Below are 6,775 nucleotides of genomic sequence, written 5' to 3'. Positions count from 1 at the left end.
GCTATGTGACCATGGGCAAGTCACTGCCCTCTCTGCATTTCTGTTTTCTCATCCTTAGACTAGGGATAATAACACTGTCTATGTTGTAGGGCTAAATGAGGATTAAATGAGACAATCTCTATGAAACACTTAGAACAAAGCTTGGCACATTACTGGATATATGTGTTGAGTAAATGTGGAACAGGTTCTTTTAAGCACTTTGCATAGATTGCCTCATTTCCTTCTCACAGAAGCCCAGTGAGGTAGGTATTTATTATTATAAGGTATAATAAATGAGGTATTCTATTTTAAAGGCATTTTAAAGACATGAAAACTGGGTTCAGAGACTCCAGGTAAGATATCATGCTCACACAGTTAACAAGTGATGGTATTAATGCCAGATAAATAGATTTAGAGGTTAAAACTTTCAGAAAAGAAAGTTAAGGTCACAAATATATTCAATAGGTTGGTTTCTGCACTGGTTTTAAAATATGACTGCAAATATTCTGAACACTTTTCATTAAGTGGAATCTTCTGCTCCTGAATCTAGGTGGATTTGAGACTACTTCAATGAAGAGAATGTGGTGATGTGACACTATGTGGCCCTTTCCTGTGGAAGGCACCTGGTTGAGAGGAGTTCTCCTCTTCAAACCATGGTCTGTGCTCGTCCACTGATACCAATGTGCTCCAGAAAAGGGGACTCCTCTGGCAAAAAGGTCACTTTGCTTATTGTGTTCCAGGCTCCTATTTGACCACATATTATGAACTTCTTTCATACTAACTTGCACAAAAATGATAGACAGCTCTATGCTGTCAGGGACTTGCCAGGTCACCTAACCAGTGCTGAATCTTGGGGTGCTGACAGAGCTGTGGCCCAAATTCCCAGGATTCAAGGTGATGAGACTGATCGGTCTGACCAGGGTGCTTTTGGAAAATGTGTTGAGGAGGTCTTATGTTTCCACCAACAAAAACCTGGCATCATTGGCAGTGCAGAGTGAACACAACACATAATCAATATGCCATCTTCTCTGCCCTGCCTGCCTCAATCTTACTAGCACGGGTCATGTCTAAAGGTCATTTATTGAAGGAGTTCCTGAATGTCCTTTGGTGGTTGAAGATAAAGTTGAAAGGCTACAAGAAAACCAAGGAGGCTGTTTTGTTTCTTAAGAAACTTAAGGCCTGAAATGATATCAAAAAGGTCTATGCGTCTTGCCTTTCAATGAATGAGAGCTGCAAGGGCAAAATGAGAAGCCATCATGATATCCAGTGCAGGGGACCTTGAATCATCTATAATGAGGACAATGGTATCATCAAAGCCTTCAGAGACATCCCTGGAATTATCTGCTTCATGTAAGCAAACTGAACATTCTGAAACCTGTTTCTGGTGGTCATGTAGGTGGTTTCTGCATTGGAACTGAAAGAGCTTTCCACAAGTTAGATGATCTATATGGCACCTGTCATAAAGCCACCTCCCTCAAGAGTAACTATAATCTTTACATATATGTCATGTGCAACAGAGACCTTAGCAGAATCTTGAAAAGCCCAGAGATCCAAAAAGCCCTCTGAGAACCACACAAGAAGATTCACAGCAGAGTCCTGAAGAAGAGTCGACTGAAAAACTTGAGAATCATGTTGAAGTTAAACCCATATGCAAAAACCATACACCAGAACACCATTCTTTTCCAGGCCAAGAATCACAGGCTCCTGGTGGATAGAGCAGCAGCAGCCCTAGAAGCCAAATCAGATGAAAAAAGAGTTCCAAGCATTAAGCCTGTGGTAGGGAAAGAAGGAAAGAAGGCTGTTGGCACTACAAAGCAGAAGAAGCCTTTGGTGCAAGAAAAGGCTGCAGCTACCAAGAAACCAGCAGCTGAGAAGAAGCCTAGGAAAGAAACCCACCAGAGAAGAAAACACACCTGTGGCATAAACTTAAACTTATTTATTCCACAGAAGTCAAATCACTGTGTACAGCTAATTTTGAATAAAAACCTAATCAAAGGCAGTGAAAAGCATGGAAAAGTGACAGTGTGTGCTTACAAAGGGCCACTCAGTTTGTGCCTTGTTTAATGGAACACAATCTTTTTAAAGAACTCTGAGTAGCCATATAAAAATGTCCAATTGCCCTGAGGCTGCCATGTTGTGAGGAATCCCAAGCCACATGGAGAAGACAAGCATAGATGTTTACATCAATATTCCCATCTGAGTCCAGCTTTGAAGTCATCTCAGCCCATGAGCCAGACATGTGAGTGAAAGTCCTGAAACAATTCCAGCCCTCAGCCATGGAATAACCCACAGCCATTTAAATCTTCCCGGCTGAGACACCAGAAATCATGGAGCAGACAAACCATCCCCTCTACGATCTGTCTGAGTTCTTAAATCACAGGATCCATGAGCATAATAAAATAATTGGGGTTCTATGGGACTCAATTTTGGGTTGTTTTTTATTAGCACCTATATATATACAGAACAGCTTCTTTCCAGGTTTTCCTAAACTAGAATTATAGTTCAGTTTATCAATGCTGCCCTTCCTTTATTTCTCTGTGGCTTGACTTTGCTTCTGCCCTGAAAGTCCTTTGAATCATCCAGCTTTAGAAGGAGCTGGGATTTGAACCCAGAAGTCTTCCTTTAGAGAAGTGTGGCTGCTGACCCCCATGCTCTATTGGGTGATCATAAGCAAGTTATTTCATTTCTTTAGGTCAGTTTTGTCTTCTAAGATGCTGAGCAGAGCCTGTTTTGCAGGATTGCCATGAGCATCAAACAATATCATGGGTGTAAAACAGCATTAAAGGAGTTTAGACTCCAGACATTCGGCAAGAGACCTGGAGCAGAGGGCAGTTTTAATCTTCCTGGAGTTCCAGTCTTGCAAAGAAGCATTTGCCCAAACAAATCAATAATGTTGATGCCACAGCTATCAGAAGAGCAAGCACACTTCTCACCATGCACTGGGGGCTTCTAAAACATCTCTGTGTGTGCAAGGGTATGTAATTTAATAGTGGGCCAGCCTGGTGATTTTGAAACAACTCAAGTGTCTGACATGAGAGCAAATGACAGTTCTTGGAATGAGGGCCATGAATTGCAACTATATTGCAAATCACTCAGTCGTGCTGTCAGGGGAATCATAGTCACCATATATATTTTCTTAAAAGTAGTTTCCCAGCAAACCTTTCATAAAATTCGTGACTGTGACTGACCTCTGCTACGTGCTTTTCCCTCACAGCTTCCCCTGCCCCCTCAAATATAACCTATGCTTATAATGCACTTGTGACAAGCACTGTTGATTGGATGCTGAAGGGCCATTCTCAGCCCCCTTCTCCCTTTCTGCCTCCTTCTGTAGAGTCCAGAAAAGCAATACTTGCCATCCCAGCTTCCATGCAGGTAGGTGCAGCCAGTGCCCATGAGGAATAGGCAGAAGTCTTCTGGGAGAGGGCATTTATAAAATATTTCTCTTTCCTGATACAAGGACACATCATGATAGTGCAGCCTTTCCCACTTACTCTTTCTACTGCCTCAAGTGCATAATGGATGGAGATACAGCATTCATCTTGTGACAGTGAGGGCCACATCACAGTTGTATGTGCTCTGACATCTTTGAGTCAACCACCTCTTCCTGTAAGAAATAGGTTCAGATTTATGTAAGCCACTCGAGTTATATTTTCTTTCACTTGGAGATGCAGAAAATTATGATATAGACAGACAATTGAACCATTGTCCTAGATGAGCAGATAACTTTTACTTCCCTGCCCCTTATAAGGATGGTAGGCACACAAACCCTCAAGTGTGAAGTCACTTAGAAGCCACACATTACTCTCCATCTATTGGCCCATGGCTTCATAGACACTCCTTCCACATCTCTCATAGCTTTGCCATGTTGAGGGCTCAGGTGTGATGTTTTTCTGCCTAGATCAATGCCACAGCCTCCTTGATTTTTTTTTCTGTTCCCCATGTGGTACCTTCTCACTCTCCACACTGAAGCCACAGGGATCTTTCCAAAAGCAAATGTCCATTGATGTATTCATGCTGAAAGCAGAATTCCAGTACTCGCCCATTGAAGTCTGAACTTCACTCTCTTGAGACGGCCTTCCATGATTTGGCCTCTATGTCCCTCTCTGGCTTCTCTCAACCAGTTTTGTTTTGTTTTGTTTTGTTTTGTAGTGCCCCCTTCTACAATGTTTTCACCTCCTCAAACTCTTAGCTGCAATCACATCAAACAAAAATCTCTTCTCTCACTATCTAATCCTTCCAGGATAACGCTCTCTCACCACAGACTTCTCTCTTGTAGGTGTACACACACAGTCACACACATACTCCACTCTAGCTTTCTTGTTCATGTCATGTATCCTCACAGCACTCTATTCCAATACTTGGAGAAGCAAACACAATAGAGACATGTACCTTTGTGCCTAGGTGGTAAGCCACCTCGGGGCAATACTTAAGTATGTCTTGTTTAGTGATGTAATGTCAGTATCTAGAGAAGTGCCTGGGACATGGGCTTGGAAGGAAGGAAGGAAGATTGAAGGATATTTTGATCATTTCCTACTCACTATGTTGGTATGGGAGGGATCCACCACCTTATATAGTAGATGGTCATGAAACAGAAGATTCCAGACAGATGAAATAGGCAACAGTTTATTAGCCATAAATACAGCCCAGGGGAGGAGGATACCTCTGGCCCTGCAGAAAGGACCATGCGGAAATTTCACATGGGAGTAAACCGGCAGGGGTTGAGGAGACCCTGAGATCACATGAAAGGATGTGATTGACTTTCTAAAATAATTACACAATCTGACAGGGAGTGAAACTCATGAGGTTGAAGACCAGGCAGGGTGCAGCTGACCCAGCTGCAAGGAGAGGGGATGTTTGGGCAAGAACAGGAGAACCCACAGCTAGGTCCTTAGGGACCTGTGAGACTCAAAGCTGTCAATGTAGCACTTGAAAATTTAGGTCTTACAATACAAAGAAGAGAAGAAGGGAAGGAAGGAAAGGAGGAAGAAAGGAAGGAATGAAAACAATTTCTCTTTATATTCTGGTCTTACTAAATCATTGGTTACTGTGGTAGACTACTTCAAGCCCAGAAGTTAGACAGGGTAACTTTTCAGTCACCAGCTGGAACACTCATTGACTGGTGGACTCAGTCCCCATTTACAAACTTCTTTTCTTATCTACTTTTCAGCCAGGCCTGGTCAAAGTGCTGCTAAGTGGGAAACAAGCACAACTGTTCCACGGGATTTCTGGGGAAGCATCTGCTCACTGTGTGCCTGCTGCAGCTGCTGTCTTATAACCATCGCGTATAACCAGGAGAATTGTAAAGATCTGCAACATCTCAAATAATTTGCATTTGAATCATCACTTCACAGGAAGTTTTTGTATAACTAAACTTTTCCCATTTAGGGTTTAATCATAAATATCTTTCACAAGTATCAGTTAGATTGTCCACATACTGTTACATAGAATGACTATACCATAGTGTATTTGACCATTTTCCTGTTGTTGTGAATGTAGACTTTTTTCATTTTCTGTCTTCAAATTTGAGGAATGAAGCATTGCAGGCAGTTGAGCCCTATGATGAGCTGCAATTGTGGGTTGGTCTTTGGGTGGTCAATGATTTAAATACCCTCTGGGTTTCAGAAGACATGAAGGGGTATGGAGTTTGAAGGGCCTCTATCTATGAAGTGGTTAAATATTCTAAAGCATGGTGGATATTCAAATCAGCCTAAAGGGCCCAGGGTCCAAGTGGGTTGAGTGAACAGTCCACCTGTATGATAGGAGTCAGACCTGAAGAGATCTGGGACTGGACTGAAATAAAAGAGCTGTTAGCTAAGGAGATCCAGAATAGCATAGCTTGTGTGGAGAAAATAGAGCCATGCTTGAGAAGAGTCAAGATGGCTGCCAAAAATGAAATAAATGAAAAAATATGGACATAGTAAGAACAGAAACAGAAAAAATAGAAATGGAAAACCAAAAAAGGGTAAAGTATGTTGTGTGTTCCAGTCCAGGGCTGAAGCCACAAACACCCTGTAAACACTGGTCACCCTGTTACAAGATGCCTTGCTACAATGATGAAAGTGGGTATAAGAGGTAAAAGACTAATTCAGCTAAATAATCTTACTCTTAATTTTTCATGTTTACTTTTCTAACTTTTTAATGGAGTAAAATTACTTCTCTGTGAAAAAATAACTGTGCCTACTGAAGTGGGAAGGCAGGAGGGAAATCTGTCAGTACATTCTCTATCCTCTTCTACTGCCCTTTGTGGCCACCCTTGAGAATGTTCAGTGGATGTCAAGGGAGCATGAACTCCCCCATGTCATTCCTCTGAGCAAAGCAGGGCGGGAACAATTTGCAGTCCTCTTTGAGTATCTTATGAAATCTACTGACCCCCTCTTTTGTAAAAAATAACCCCATAAACACACATTCATAAAACTTTGCTCACAATTTCAGAAAGTTAAGAATCCCACTTTAAAAGTAGGAGCATTGAGATTCAGGGACCATTCTGCCTCTTTCTCACCTCTTAGCTATTTTTTATTCTATTCTTTAAAATTATGTTCTTGGATCCCAGATGATGACTGGACATTCAAAGGTGCAGAGGTAAAGTCACTGTGGGACTAACACTGAGACTACGAATGAACCTAAGTTGCTTACAGTCAACAAGAGTTAAAGATCAAAGATGGGGAAATAGGGTTAACTTGACTATTAAAAACCCACCCCCACTATGTTGATTGCCCCATAATTTACATGAGAACTCTCTTGTTTCCCCTTCAGATATTGTGAACAACCATCCTCATACAACTTCCCCCATGGAATC

At 41.8% G+C, this 6,775-nt stretch overlaps 1 pseudogene; it reads left to right on the top strand.

Annotated features, from left to right (window-relative positions):
* The first annotated feature begins 623 nt into the window (after window positions 1–623).
* LOC129069765 (60S ribosomal protein L4-like) lies at window positions 624–1,903 on the top strand (annotated as a pseudogene).
* Window positions 1,904–6,775: the final 4,872 nt, after the last annotated feature.

This window comes from Pteronotus mesoamericanus, unplaced genomic scaffold (genome assembly GCF_021234165.1).
Source record: "Pteronotus mesoamericanus isolate MK-2021 breed Mesoamerican mustached bat unplaced genomic scaffold, CSHL_Meso_final contig_24, whole genome shotgun sequence".
Lineage (NCBI taxonomy): Eukaryota > Metazoa > Chordata > Mammalia > Chiroptera > Mormoopidae > Pteronotus > Pteronotus mesoamericanus.
Note: the sequence above shows the minus strand (reverse complement) of the source record. Positions and strands in the feature narration are given on the sequence as shown.